This window comes from Pinus tabuliformis, chromosome Q (assembly GCF_031772625.1).
Source record: "Pinus tabuliformis cultivar Carrire ecotype Pingquan chromosome Q, CPIR1, whole genome shotgun sequence".
Taxonomy (NCBI): domain Eukaryota; kingdom Viridiplantae; phylum Streptophyta; class Pinopsida; order Pinales; family Pinaceae; genus Pinus; species Pinus tabuliformis.
Window position 1 is genome coordinate 1229218602 of NC_142296.1, and position 17018 is coordinate 1229235619.

Consider the following 17018-nt stretch of genomic DNA (forward strand, 5'->3'; position numbering starts at 1 on the left):
ACTATGTTGTAATACAATGCGTGAGACATTGCCAAAGTTTTTGGAGGATTAACTTGGTCTTTTACTTCTGGAATGATGGGCTAACTTTTGTTGTTCAGGGAAGTACTTTTCGTTGTAGCGATGTTTCCAGACTTTCTCTGAGTGTTCTGGAATGATTTGACGGGCGATGTGATCTTTCTCAACAAATGCTCTTTCAATTTCTGCCTCTTCAACTGTGGTTTGGATACCGGCCCTTGGATTCTTAACTTGTATAGATTGTTCTTCTGTTGGGTCGGGGCCTCACTTAGTGGTTGTTCGCCAAAATTCTTATTCTTAGTTGCGAAAAAACAACTAAGTTTATTCACTGCGTGTCTAACACTTGCAGTTTCTTTAGTTGAAACATTCTCTTTCTTCTCTTCCTTCAACTTAGTCTGCTCATCTAAAAGCACTATATCACTAATATGTGCATCCAGAGTGTTCATGTTGTGGTTCCATTGGAGACATGTATTTTCTGAATTAAATTCTTCATGAAACGAACAATATTGATCCATGCCCATGCTCCCAACATTCAACACAACATTCGAGCTTTGTGAAGACTTGGCTAGCTGATTACTGCTACTACAGGAGTTGGCATCCCTTCTCAGAAAGTTGAACTTAGGATGCTTGCTACTCATGGTGGTCTTGCTTGAACTTTGTTTTAACTCTTCCAATTCATTGGAAAAAGACTTGATGGTGTGGGTCAAGCTCTCAATATCGGTTGCTTCCTTCTCCTTGGCCTTAATTACGAAGGAATGAGGCCTTTTCCCTGTGTATTTTTAGTCATTTGATGACTCATCATCCTCGATGAATCCAATTGCATGCAAGTCCTTTTCAACTGCAATTGCCTCTTCGAAATTTTTAGCCAAAGTTAGCTTCGCAGTTCTTTTCATGAACTGCACAATGCTTGTAGTTAAGGTAGATGTGTAGTAATCAATAGTGATGGAGTCGTGAGGTTTTGTGTTTGTGGGAAATTTATTTAATATATGATTAAACCTCTAATTGAAATACTTCACTTTATCATTTTTCTCCATCTAATAGCATGGTAGGGGTTTTATTATCAACAAACTTCTCAAGAAATAGTTTCTTAAAACCCCTCCAATTTTGGATTGAGTTCGAAGGAAGGTTGTGATACCATACCGTTTCTCTGTCATCTAAGGTACACATAAAAAGTCAACATGAAACATCATTGTAATGTACATCAAGAATTTGCAGATGCAGGTAAAAGTTTTCCAAGTGGCCCTTCGCCTTCATTGCTTTGTCAGGGTCATACTTTGTTAACAACTTCTCCGAGTGCCTCAGCATCTTGTGTAACACACCCAACAGTGCAAGTGGGTCCTCAAACATCCAGTCTAGATCTTGGTCCGCCATATCTTTGTCATTGTTTTCCTCCCCTTTGTCAGAATCTGATGTATATTCTTCTTCTTCTTCACTGTTTAACCAGTGGAAAGTATCTTCCGAGAGTATAACATCGTCATCGTCACCACCGGTAAAAAATGGAGGTTTCTCTATCTTCTTTGCGTTTTTTTCGGTCTCTGTCAACTCTTTAAGGGTGGTGAGAAGCAAATCTTCAACTGTTGAAACCACTATCCCAGTATGGGTGGTCACGTTCTTCTTTGGAAAGTATGGAAGATTATGTACTCCAGGTATCAATCTAATAGCTCTTGCAAAATTATGGGTGATAGGGCAGATGGCCCATATCTGGTCATAAGATATTTCGTAAGTATATCCGAGATCAGGTTGAGAAGAATCACCAACTTTAGGAACACGTAGGATTTGGGTGGGTGAGATTATTAGCCATAAATTTCTGGTTGCGCTCCTTCTAGCGCCATAAATGTTGACAGTATTGGACCCACCAACATTCAAGGGGTCTCCTTGATATGTGGTCCCAATTAGACCTCACACTGTTTGGGATAGGAGCCCCATCTGGAATATGGCCAGGTTGTTGGTTTCTTAGAGATTTTCCTTGGCTCTAACTGTCAACAATAGAGAGGAGTGCAAATTTTCCTTTGTAAAGCAAGTGAGTGTGCCTTGTGAGTGTTTAGTTGTAAGTGTGTCAAGGTTCTTCTATTATAGAAGGATAAAAAAAGTGAGCCTCTAAGAGAGAGGTAATAGTACAAGCCTAGTAGAGACACATAACCAAGAAGGATCTATCTAACATCTAGCGGAATAGTCCACAAAGATGTGACGGTCATTACAACCAATCAACGAGAAATATCTATCTAATATCCAGTGGAACAGTCCACAAGGATGTGACAACAATAGCAAACACTACAACAAATTCTCAATATGATAAGTAATAAAATAAATGAAATAGTTCAACTACTTTAGCACATATGAAATCAAACATGAATTACAAACATCCACGTAATAGTCTTACAAATATTCATAATCCATGCATGAAGAATGTGTTGGCCATGAGGCTTTTGATATTAAGTAAAAGTTCCAAGACACATGTATACAATGAACACCACTAGCTCCAATAGTGGAGTGTTGGAGCCACCACTTGCTCCTCAAAAGAACTAACTTGTCTCTCTAATGCCTTGCGGGAGGAGCCAAGGTGAAAATTCCTTTGCTCATACAATGAGGGTGTATATATAACCAATGGGGTGATGCTTCACCTCCCTTGTGACTCTTTGACTACCCTCATGACTATTTGACTTCTTATGACTTTTCGACTTTACATGACACTTCATCTTTTGTACATGTCCTTTGGACTTCCACTTTAAAATACATTTTCAAATAAGAATTACATGATCCACAATAATGGTGTGGCATATGACAACTCATGACATGACACTGCTGATATGGACTGTTTGATGACATGGAAATGTCAAGCATCTTCTGTTGCTGCTTGTTACATGTCTTCTTGAGGATGCTCTTCTATCCACCTCCTTATGGATTAGGGGTAAGGAGTCTTAAATGTTATCAAGTCTTGAGTTGTGGTCACAAACTGGTGTCCCTTTGTCTTCTTTTGATTGATTAGCTTGCATAATCAACTACAAATATGTATTTCAACATGTTTCCCTTCTCCATCTCCTTCTTCATCATCTTGTCATGCTATGATAGAGTACATGCATTTTCAATTCACTCATGATGAGATGACATCAGTTTGATAAACCCTTAGTCTAATATGGTGCATGTTGATCCATTGAATGAGCGAAATTGGGTTACAGGTGGAGGGAGGGGCTCAGTGACTACGCAATTACATAACTCAGGAAGTTAGGGATGAAGCTTGATTCTTAAGACTATGCAATGTGATGTTAAGGCTAGACTGGGTAGGCAGATACCCCAGTTTTTGGACTCAATGAGCCGGGCCGAGGGGTTTTGCACTATTTTAGTCAACTGCACAGTTCTAGGTGGAAAATAATACCTTGTGATTACACAATTGTGCAACTCAAGAGATCAAGGGTTGAGCTTGAGCTCATAGACTGCAAAATGCATAGTTGAGGCCAGGCTCGAGGGCTGGATTGCGCAATTTTGGGGGCCAAGGTCCATGTTTGAGTGCTAGAATTGTGCAGTGCACAGTCCTGGGAGGTATAAAATGCGCATTGCACAATGTAAAGGGGAAGGGTTGCAGCTTGAGGGTTGTAACTGTACAATGCACAGTTGTGGAAGACCAAATGAGGCTAAGTTGCTGGGAAGTTTATGAAATTTGGCTTTGTGTGGGATCAATGGACTAATGTTATAAGTGACATAACTTGACTATGATAACACACTTAGAGAACTTGATGACACAAAAATATAGATCATCCATGATACATAAACCACACATTTCCGTTAGTGTGACAACTCCATGATGACTCACGACAAGTGTGACACCAAAGATACACTTTGTGACGACCGTGACGACACTTGTGCGATATTGCTTAAAAATTTGGAAATGAGTACAACAAATGTTTACATGGTTAGACCAACTCATTTACGCAAGATTAACCCCTTGAAACCACCAAAACAAGATTATATACATTGTGCGACAACTAACATGCGAAAATATGACATTTCACCTTTCTTGCAAAAGGGACCAAAACACTTAAAGAAAAAACATGGAATGGATTTCAATGTTTGCGACGATAATATAAAAGAGCAAGGTAGGCTTTGAAATTTGGTGCAAGCCAAATTTTTGGAAGGCGTTGTAGTAGTAGCAACAAAAACTTGCAAGACATTATTGTGATGTAAGGAAAATGAGCAACAACAAGGTATGTTTGATGCTTGTGAGCAGCAAGGTAGAACAAAAAATGTTGCAGAGATTATTATGTAACAAAGATCAATTGAAGAGGTGCAAGGCAAGGATTTTTATTGGATTGCTTGCATATTCTTATGTTGTTATGTTACTATACTTTTTATCATTGTTATGCTTTATGGAAAATAATGTTGCAAGGTATGCTAATCAGATTGTTGAGCTTATGATACTGAGGTATGCTTGTGATGCTTGTTATGCTTATGATGCTTGGAGATGTTGATGAGTTGGTGACAGATGTTGGCTTGCTTATGTTTCTATATGCATATGATGGTTGAACTGAGATGTTGTGATGCAAGGAAAAGACATGACGCAAGGCAAAGGAAAAAGTATAAGGCAAACACTAATGAAAATCAACATGAATAATATTGTTATGCTTGTAATGTTGTGATGTGTTATAGTTGCTGATATATTACTAATGTATGTTGTAAAGGATATGGTGTTATGCTTGTTGATCTAATCATTACAGGTGGTTGAAAATAATATTTGGTGAAGCATTTATTTATTTTAATATTCAAAATTTCAAAAGGTGTGAAACATATGTGTGGAATACTAAGAGACAAGTATTTTCACTTCATATTCATATTTGGAATACCAACAACCATCAAAGCCTATTTATAAAATGTGTGAGGTTGCAAGGCTATTTGATAAGAGAGTTAAAGAATGTGAGAGTTAATTGAGTTTTTTTTTCATTAGTTACTTGTCACATATATAGAGTTGATGTGAAGTAGATTTTAGTAGTGGATGAAGCAGAGACATAGATGGATGTATGCATAGTTATAGACTAGGTAAAACAACATGTTGTTTCTTGTATATATTAGGGGATTGTAGTCTCCTTTCAAGTTGTATCTTGATAAATAATAGGTTGGATCTTATTGAGGTAGGAGACTCCTGTGGGTTGTAGCATGCAAAAAAATTGTGGGAGTTAGAGCTTCCTTGCAAGTTGAAGCTTGCAGGAGAATCGAGGTAGCAATCTTCTGTAGGTTGGAGCCTACAAAAAATCAAATGTAATAAGGGAATAGGAGTTTGCCTTTGCATCACAACAATAAGAAATATGTGTTTTTGTCCCTTTATGGGCCTCCACTTATATCTAGTTTCCATGTGTTGTTGTTATGTGGTGATGTGATGTTTTGGTTTATATATTACTTCTTGTTCATGTATTAAATTTGTTGTTCATAATGTGTTAAGTTGCTTGTTTTATAGTTTAGTTAATCAGTTAAAAGAAATAAAATTTATGTTCATGAATGTACTAAAATGATTCACCCCCCTCTCAGTTTAGTCAAGTTTCCATCTAGTCCAACATTTATTATCCTTGATTTTCACGCATGTCGTCGACGCTCTCAACCTAGAACTGCGTACTTGAAAACCTACTAACACAACCTCATTTTATGTGTTGTAGAAACCTAATTGTTTGTCCCTATGACTTGATTTATCAGCCTTAGAATGCGAGCCTGTCAGAATTTCCTGAAGCTGTTAGAAGCCCTTGAAACTTATGCACCCAACCCTTTGAAATCCACACTGAGGGTGGTTGTCTTTCTTTGGTTTTCGTGCCAACAATCGTTTCCTACTAAACCTTGGAAATTGTGCCAGTTTCCTTTAGATGTAGGTGAATCTACTCTTACAATTTTTTTCCCTCACAACCTTCCTCTCCTTCACTTCTCTAACTCTTCTCTTCCTCTTCAACAATGCACATAAAGAATGAATTGATATTAGATCTTAGCCCTCTAGTTCAATGGTGGAGAACTTTCCCTCACCTGACCCTCTTTTTCATGTGCCCCCCCTCATTAGTGAACACCCTAGTCACTTTAATGTTTTTTTTGTACCTTGTACATTTTCTCCACATAAAGTCAACTTAAAAACATGAAGTGATTTTAATATTAAAAAGTACATCTTACATAGCACCTCATAAAGTGACTTTATAACATGACTTTAATTTAACTCATAAGTCAATGGCTAAAAAGGTGTTATAAAGTGTTTTCCTAGGAAAAAGGGAAAATGCACTCGGAAACACCTCCTTTGTGCCCTTTTCTTCAAAAACATGTGAGTAAATAATAATGATCCTCTTTTTCATCTTTATCATAAATTTTGAATCACTAAAAATAGATCTTCTAATAAAAAATTATGCCTATTGCAAGTTATGTACATTTCAAAATCCTAATTTGTAGACTATCTGGAAGGTTGATAATTTCTTGATATATCATTGAAATTTGAGATCTTTTGAATTTGAAATTTGATCCTATAACACTGATATTTCCTCTTTGTAATTCCATAGGTCCAACCAAAATTTTATGTGCCAAGTGAAAGTTATGGTAACTTACTAAAATTTATTGATTTTTGGCCTCTTCCCAAGAGCAAACTTGTACCACATGTCACTTTTCCAATGTTTTAAATATGATTCTATAATTTTTACATGAGGTACCTTATTATGTCTCCTCATGCCCATAAAAAATTAATAGCTTAAAAATTCTCCAGGATAAAGTTATAATAAAATTTCAAGATCAAATTGTTTGAAAATTGATTTTAAGACTATTCACAAAACTTAACTTCCACATGTTATATCTCCAAATATATAGTTAACTACTATAATTTTTTATACCAAATCTACCCGAATATCTCTCCTTTCTCTCTTAAAAATTTCATAGCCTTAAGTTTCCCAAAAAAATAAAAATAAAAAACAAAAGTTGTAGTGAAAATTCTACGATTACTCATTTGAAACTGATTTCAGGGCTCTATTCACATACACTAAGTTCCATAGGTTGTATCTCCGAAAGTATAGTGAATAAAATCTTGAAATTTTGATCAAATGTACATTGATATCTCTCATAGATCTTTTCAAAGTTTCATGATTTGAAGGTTAAAAAAAATAGTTATAGGAAACATTCCAAGATCATTTATTTGAAACTAATTTAAGGATCATTCATAAACCATAACTTCCATACGGTATATCTCCAAACCAAGAGAAAACCATAATAACAAAATATGTACAAATTTGTTTCAGATATTCCCTCAATTTTCTCAAAATTTCACCTTCTATAGCTTCATTAAGAAGAAGAAGAAGAAATAACAAAAATGCCATGATGACTCCCTTTGAAGTAGCAAAACCCTAGGTTTGTATGCTTTGATACCAATTGTTATGAATTGTGCATTGTAAAAATGATAAGAAGTCCATGAATACAATCCACTTCAAGGGTGGAACTTCCTTTTACAATGAATACAATACAAGACAATATATGGTGATTTTAGGACTAGGTTTGCTTGGAGTATATATGAGACAATACACATAATTATAATGAAAGGTTTTGGCCTACACAACATTATGACAATAGAAATGTAATAACTCAATATCTAGGGCTTAGTGAGGGGTTTTAGGGTTAACACGGGGCTTGTTTAGTGCTTAACACAATATTATTTTATTTTTGAATCTATATAACATGTGCATAGAAAACTTGAAGAAATCGTAACTATCATTTCAACTATGAATAAAAGTTACTTTTTTTCTTTGTTTTTCGATGAAAAAAATGGTTGATTAATGCTTGTTGGGGTAGTATGGGCATTATTGTGATAATTAATTTCTTTTATGTGAAGGGAAAATGTGGTCTCCATCTCTTTGCATTTATAACCAATATTGGTTTGTGACATCATATAGGATCCATTATACCTTATTCATTCCACTGGCCATGGCATCCCTCATACTAACATAATAATTGGTGAATGTTGCAAGGTAGTTGGGGAGTTAAATATGTATTAACCCTTCTTCTACGTAATGGAAAAAGTGGTATCCTTCCTTTCTATTCCTTATTGTTTCTAAAAATTGTCTATGACAATATATGAACCAAAATATGCTTTGATCCTAATTATAACATTTGCTTCCATAGAGTTAATTCCCATTACTAACATGATAGTTGTTTTATAGTTGCATGGTGAATATGCTTTCTTGCTTAGCCTTCCCCTCCTTCTATATGGCATGTGTGAATTAATAAGTGCCATATTCCTATGTTGTAACATCCTAATAGGATCCTTACTATGGCTACTAAATCTCTTGCCCAAATTGTCTCCCCCACTTTTGTTCAATAGGGGTTGTTGGGATTTGGTTAGATAAATAATATTTCGACTTTGAATAGTTTGAAAGGTAAACTAGATATCAAATCCATTAAAGTGGAAATGAACAAGCTAATTCAACTAAATCAAAAGAGTAAGAAAAGAGGTTTAAACTTCATAATTTTTGTTTAAAAGAAGAGAGAGAAGAAGAAGACATGCTAAAACTAGTCAATGAAGCGTTATAAATAAGATAAAAATTGTAACAACTTGTCTCATAGAAGAAAAGAGGCTAGGAAAAGCAATTGAATTAAAACATAAGGCAATATATGCCAGGGTCAACTCTACTAACCATAAATATGGCATACTCAATAAAAATTCAATTCCAAAATGGACTTAAATACTTATAAATTAAGATATCCTTCTAGCAGATAAAGTTGAAATAAGGAAACTCGAACGACAAAGTAACCAAGGAAGGAATGAAAAGGGTTAATGATTGAAATTGGAAATCAATTATGAGAGATGAGACCGAAATATTAATAATAAATATGAATTTGGCACACTTCGGTTCCTCTCTTTGAATGTCATGGATTTCTGTGAAGAAACGTTCCCATGCTATGTTGTATCGTGAGTGAGATTAATATTATATTACTTTTTAAACACGGGATCATGGGGAATCTAGAGTCCCTTACATAAAAGTATTTTCCATATGGTCAATATCAAACAAAAGATCCTATAATAGGGGGATTGGAGGCATAGTTTGTTACATAAGGAAGAACCTTTCTTGTGTTATGTTTCATAAGAAATACTTTCAATCAATACATATGGATGGGGATTTCATATTTTACTACTAAAAAGTATATATTTAGAAATATTCTATTTTGCATTTGTTAATTTCACATTTTATAAGAAAAACAATCTTGTTAAAAATTGTCCATGCAATAACTTAGAAAATGATACTTCTAGTCTATGAAAGGAAGGTAATATCCTCTTGCTATGGAACTTTAATGTTGTCATTATAACTAATCTAGCTATAGTTTTAAGAAACATTTCCAACCCTAATTCTGTATGATTATATGAGGACCTTACTTTAGGTTTTTGACACAAAAGAAGCTCTAAATATTTAGGTGAATTTTGTTTTCTTTTGAATTATCAAGCTTTGCAATTTTCAAGACCAAAAAATCTACACTGTTTTGATGGAATGGCTGAAATCGACATAGATGATTGTATTCATGGGTTTGGTAGTAGTGTGATGGAATACATTGTATTTTATGTCTTCATAGTGAACTAATTAGTTAATTTTGACATCCTAAATGACTATGAGCTAGACTTGGAATAGAGATCCTTAATCCTAACTTTGAATTACGTTGTGCATAATTATCTCATAGAAGAAAAATTCAATAATGAAAAGTACTTGATATTTGAAAACTAGTTACTATTTTTCTAAAGGATATAAACAATGAATTAATTATCATGGGTATAATAATATTGAAGACCTCTATCATCATTTTACGACGACATTCTCAACTTGTATGACCAACTAGTATATTGAAGATTCATATACCCTTGATATGATGAGTGTAATTTTTCTAGAAATTCAATTTGGGAAGGTTTTGACGAGTCTCTAAAAGTTGATAATATAAATAACTATAAGGCTCCAATTAAAAGAAGAAAAAAATTATTATAAATAAAAGAAAGATAATTTTTTACAACTTGCAAATTCAATTCTAAAAGAATAGAGGTAAATTATAACTCAAAAAAAAAAAAAATTAATGGGATTACTTTAGGTATTAAGATCCATACACTAAGAAGATTTGTGAATATTGTAATCCTATAGATGAAATTCAAACCCTGTTAAGTTATGGTATGTTTTATGTTTAGAGAAATTTACTTATCTTTCTTATTATTATCCACAGATTAGCAATCACATGTACATTAAGTAAAGTATAGATAGAACATTAAACGATCGACAAAAAAAAATCCAAGACAAGAGTCACAAGATGTGGCGGCTAGCTAGGCACAAACCCCAATATGGGGAAAAACTTTGATTAAATCTTATTTTATCTTCAATAATTCAGCAGAGAGAAATAGTACAAAAATCTGATTTACATCAGCAACAACAAACCCTAGATCAACCCTAAACTAGGGTAGTCAATATCTTGCAAATCGACTGTTGGATCGGCTTGATTCCTTCACCAAAAAATGCGGCCTTCCATAGAGAGTCAGGTTCACCTAAAATGCAGTTCTGAGAGAGATAATGATGGTCAACGCTGGTCAAACTTCCGATCTATAGTTGTAGCCCTAAATTCTGCGTCCTTCCTTCCATATGTGTGAGAGAAGAGTCCTTTCTGCACAGGAGAGAGAAGAGACTCTTTTTTGCGCAGGAGAGAGAGAGATGTGATGATATGTGTGTGTCCAAATGAGGAGGAGACTTCCTGTATTTATATGAAAACGTTGGGGTTGAATAGATGCGACTGTTGGGCTTCTGAGCCTACATAAGTTGCTGGCCGACTTAGACAATTAGTCAATAATGAAAATAAATTCATATCTCCATAAATACTTATTAGAATCGGATGATCTTAAGATCAATCCTACACCTCTTGACGAGAGGAATCTAGTAAAAATATTATCAGCCATGAATAGGACGACCCACATGGAGTTTGGCCCTAGTTTCAAATTTTAACACTCCCTCTCAACTAGGGAGAACTCCATCTATAATTCATCTGTCTATCGCTACTATTCATCCATCAAATGCACTGTCCTATAAAACTTGACCCCTGCTCTGCTCTGCTCGAACTATGAAGAAGAAGAAGTGATCGAGTATGTATCATACCATCCTCCACTGACTCAAAGTCAGTCTCAGAGTGTGTACCACTGGTCCCAGACCAGTCCTCTACTGACCCGAAGTCAATGTCATAGTGGGTACCACTCTCACTGGTCTCAGACCAGTATCATTGATCCTAGATCAATGAAGGTCATCCTAGCATAAGGAGTATGATAGATAAAATGATGCGTCCATCGGTACTACTATGGTCCCTATCCTCATTTCCCTTCTCATTGATCAAATGAGAGGTACTTCCCATGAGTCCCAGACTGCATGGGTAGGATGCCTTGACAGGAGAACTAATCATCCTGTCCACAGGAGAGTGAATCATCCTATCCCACAAGAGAGAAAATCATCTTGTCCACAGGAGAGTGAATCATCCTGTCCACAGGAGAGTGAATCATCCTATTCCATAATCGCCATGGAGAACACATCATCTAGGCCCATAGGAGAACTAATCATCCTATTCCATAGTCACCAAGGGTGTCACAGGGAAAGTTTGATCCTTTTACCCTGTATAACGTGCACCACCAGGGATGGTGAATCACCCTATGGTCATATGTCGCTCCAAGAAGTACCCCATGCCCCCCTGGAGCTCCCAGAGCTCAATACATCATACTTGACCCTCATAGGAGGGTCTATGAATGACACCAATTCGTTCTCAGAAAGTCAGGAATTTGACCTTTCCTAGGGGCTTTGTCAGAGTGTCGACGACCTGTTCATCTGTACCGATATGTTGGAGCATTATTGCTCCTCGCTGTACCATATCTTGAATATAGTGGTACCTGATATCGATATGCTTGGAGCGATCATGAAATATTGGATTCTCTGATAAACGAATCCCACTCTAGTTGTCACATAGGATCACAGTGGTATCCAATGTAAATACAAACAACTCACTGAAGAGCTTTCACAACCAGATTGCCTCACAGGAGGCCATGCTAGCAGCAATATACTTTGCCTTGGTAGTGCTCAAAGCCACCGACTTCTACTTCCTGCTCATCTAGGATATCAAGGTAGATCCCAAGGAGAAATAGCACCCGTAAGTGCTCTTACGGTCCACCACATTGCCTGCCCAATCAACATTAGTATATCCAAGTAGTCTCACATCTTCGGCAGTGTATCTTAACCCATAAGTAATTGTGCCATGAAGATATCTCAACAGATTCTTGGCACCTACCCAATTTATGTGGTGAGGTTCAACCATATGTTGACTCAACGTGTTGACTGCAAAGCATATGTCTAGACGGGAGTTCACTAAGAACATTAATGCTCCGACGAGTTGACGATACTCAATGGCATTTCGTAAAACGCGTCCAACAACACTATCGCTTAACTTTTTGAAGTCAAGCTCCATCGAGGTAGTTACGGGCTTGCAGTCCACCATACCGAATCTTTCCAATATCTTCACCACATATTTTCCCTGAGATAGGAAAATTTCCCTTGGCTTCTGCCAAACTTCAAGTCCTAGGAAATAGTGCATCAGTCCTAGGTCCTTCATTTCAAATTCAGAAGCCAACTCCTTCTTACATTTGTGAATGAGAGGGTCTGCACCTGTTAGAAAGAGGTTGTCAACATACAAAACTAGTATGAGAGGTTTGTCATCTTCAACCTTAAAGTAAAGGTTAGGATCGACTTCACTCCTAGTGAATCCCAGCTTCATTAAGTAGCTATCGATCCTCTCATACCATGCTCGGGGTGCTTGCTTCAGCCCATAGAGGGCCTTCTTCAACCTGCACACATGAGATTTTCGATCATAAATCTCAAATCCTTCGGGTTGCTCCACATAGACCTCTTCTTTGATTGAACCATGCAAGAACACGGTCTTAACATCCCTCTGATGTAGATTCCATCCTTGTGAAGCTGCAAGGGCTATGATCGAGCGGATGGTGGTATATCTGGAAACAGATGAAAATATCTCTTCATAGTCTATACCTTCCTTCTAGGAGAAGCCACGAGCGACAAAACGAGACTTATACTTTTCTGTACTTCCATTAGCTGCATGCTTTATCTTGTAAAGCCATTTATAGGTGACCACTGTCTTGTCCAGGGGTTTGGGAACTACTTCCCATACATCATTCTTCATAATAGACTCATATTCTTTGGTTATAGCATCCTTACATACTTGATGCTTTACGACATCTGAGAATGATGAAGGCTCATTTTGTATGATCGTGCTCATGATGGTTAGGTATCCCTGATCTCTGTTCGGCTTCTTACATTCATGGAAGGTTCCTCGGGGTGTGGTGTGTCCTTCAGCATCATCAAGTGTCGCCCTAAGCCATGAAGGCCTCTTCCTAGAAGAGGAAGGCTCAGGCGGAGGAGGATCAATAGGATCCATGGGTTCTTCCACATTGGTCATTGTCTCATCTTCTTTTTCTTTCGGTTCCCTGGAGTCAACTTCTTGAGAGCTCCTCACAGTAGGAAGATTGTTCACCTTGCTGAGAGCCATATCTTCGTCAAAGGTGACATCATGACTAATCACGACTTCCCTTTGACTGGCTACATAGATTCTATAGCCCTTAGTATTTTCACTATAGCCCACAAAGATTCCTTTCTTTCCAGATGCACCCAATTTATCCTTTTCTCTTTCGGCACATGAAAATATACAGGGCTTCCAAAAATTCTAAAATGAGATATGTTAGGTTTCTTACCAGTGAAAATTTCTTCGGGAGTCTTGGAACCCAATGCTTGATGAGGGCATCGGTTCTGTACATATATGGCGGTGTTTGCAGCTTCGACCCATAGAAACTTTGGAAGTATTTGATCATGGAGCATAGCATGGACAACTTCCACAATGGATTCTTCCTTTCCGCCACACCATTCTGTTCAGGAGTGTATGGTGTAGTAGTCTCCCTCTTAATGCCAACCTCTTTACAAAAATCATGAAACTCATTAGATTCATATTCAGTCCCATTATTAGTCCTTAAGATCTTGATCTTCTTTTTGGTTTGATTCTCGATCAAGGCTTTGAAGTGTCGAAACAAGGAGAACACTTCATCCTTACTTTTCAAGAAGTATATCCAAGTCTTGCAAGAATAGTCATCTGTAAAAGTGAGGTAATATGAATATCCTCCCAAGGAGTTCACAGGCATCATACCAGATATGTCTGAGTGAACTAACTACAATATATCAGAGGTCTTGCTTTGGCTTGAGGGGAATGGTCCCCTTTTTAGCTTTCCTTCAGCACATCCGGGACATACACCTTCTTGCTCTAATCTGAACTCGGGCATCCTGGTCACCATTTTTCTTACATCAGGTAGAGCTTTATAATGAAGGTGAGCAAACCTTTGATGCCATAGTTCGGACTGAAGAGATGTGTCACAAGACATGACACCTAGCGGACTTCCTCCGACCTGATATAATGAATCAACTCGAAACCCAAGAGTGAAGGCATCTTTAATATTGTTTTTCCATGCATGTACCTTGCCATCGCTGAAAGCCACCTTGTAGCCTTTGTCTTCCATTACTGAAATGGACACCAGGTTCTTTTTGAGATCAGGTACATATAATACATCCTGTAGGTGGATTGTATTACCTTGATTCAATTTAAGAGAGACATTGCCTACACCTTTCATGGGATATTTCATATTATCTCCAAGGAAAATTTCCAGGTTGGTTTATTTCTCTATCAGATTATGGAGAACTTCTTTGTAACCAATGAAGTGCCTTGAGCCACCACTATCAATAAGCCAATTTCCCAGCGAGTCTAGAGGATGAGAGGTAGACAAAGCAGCTGGTAGATAATATTGATCCTGCTTATTGTCAACAGTGTTAGATTCATACCTAGAATTTCTTGCCTTCTTGAATGATTGTCCTCTGCCTTGATTTCTAGCACTCATTTTACCTCAGCCATTTGACCTGCCATTTCTTTGATTTCCTTGAGAGGGATTTTCATCATAACCTCGGTGTGAGTCCTTTCTCTCAGGGCACTCCCTTGCTTAGTGACTTTCTTTATCGCAAATGTAACATCGTCCTTTTCTTCCACCATTAGGTCCAACCTTTCTTTTTGATTTAGACCCAGAATTATTTCTTTTCTTAGCATGAGAAGAAAGGCAACGGGAGGACCTTTAGGTATGGGCATTTCTTGCTCTTCTATCCTTGTTTCTTCTTGAATGCATCTTGCCATTAATTCCTTGAATCCAGGAATTACGTTAGTGTTGAGAAGAGTAGTCCTGAACACGTACCATTCAGATGGTAATCCTCCAAGAGTTGTGAGTGCCATTTCCCTATCAGGAATTATTTCCACAATAGATAGGAGATTGTTCTTGATATTGGTAATCCTTAAGAAGTATTCTTGCATACTCTCATCTTTGCCCTTCTTAATTTTCTTCAACTATTTCTAAGAAACAAGACTTGATTTGCATCATTAACTTTAAATAAACTCACAGTCTATTGTAGATTTCCTTAGAGGTGTTCAAGTTGGAGATGTAGGCCACCAAACATTTTTCGATAGAGTCCTAGATGATCTTCTTAGCTTTTACTTCCCCCTTGGTCCATTTTTTCCTAGCAGCAGCAGATGTATTTGATGGAGGCTCAACAATTCCACCTCTCACATGGTCCAACACTTCCTGTTCTTCTAAAGTCAGATCGAGAGACATCTTCCATCTGTGATAGTCAGACTTCTCACAAAGCTTGTCCTCGGAGGGAAGAGTGTTGAGGACCCCATAGTTCTTTTAGGATAGCCTTGCCAACCTTCTCTTCGGTGATTTCTCTTGCTCTTGCTTGAGCTTTGTTTTCACATCAACGCTGATTCCATGTTAAGTTATGGTATGTTCTATGCTTAGAGCAGTTTACTTATCTTTCTTATTATTATCCACAGATTAGAAATCACATGTACATTAAGTAAAGTGCAGGTAGAACATTAAATGATCGAAAAAAAATAAGCCAAGACAAGAGACACAAGATGTGGTGGCTAGCCAGGGACAAACCCCAATATGGGGAAACCCTTTGATCAAATATTCTTTTATATTATATAGTTTAGCAGAGAGAAATAGTACAAAAATCTGATTTATATCAGTAGCAGCAAACCCTAGATCAACCCTAAACTAGGGCAGTCAATATCTTGCAAACCGATTGTCGGATCGGCTTGATTCCTTCACCAAAAAATGCGGCCTTCGACAGAAAGTCAAGTTCACCTATAGCGTAGTTCTGAGAGAGAGAATGATGGTCAACATTGGTCAAATTTTCGATCTGCAGTTGTAGCCCTAAATTATGCATCCTTCCTTCCACATGTGTGAGAGAAGAGTCCTTTTGGCGCAGGAGAGAGAGAGATGTGATGAGATGTGTGTGTCCAAATGAGGAGGAGACCTCCTGTATTTATATGAAAACGTTGGGGTTGAGTAGATGCGACTGTTGGTCTTCTGAGCTTACATAAGTTGCTGGCCTACTTAGACAATTAGTCCATAATCAAAATAAATTCATATCTCCATAAATACTTATTGGAATCGGATGATCTTTAGATCAATCCTACACCTCTTGATGAGAGGAATCTAATAAAAATATTATCAGCCATGAATAAGATGACCCACATGGAGTTTGGCCCTACTTGCCAATTTTAACAAACCCCTATTACCAAGCAAGATATTTTTACTTTGGAATACAGAGTTTGGGTTTCAAATGAATTACAAATGGGAAAACTAACGACATTAAAGGCTATTGTGTATAAATCCTCAAAATTGGACATGTCTTTTTCCCTCACATTCACAAGTTCTTAATTTTGAAAACTGGGAACAAAAACAACTACTCAAATTATAGGACCATTAGGACTAGCCTTCTTTTAACCAAGTTACTTGGAATTACTCTAGAAAAAAATAGTATAATGTGGTTAGAAAGGTGAGAAAAATGGGCTAAAGGCCAAGGCAATTTGAAAATCTACATTCAATCATGGACCACCTAGTTACA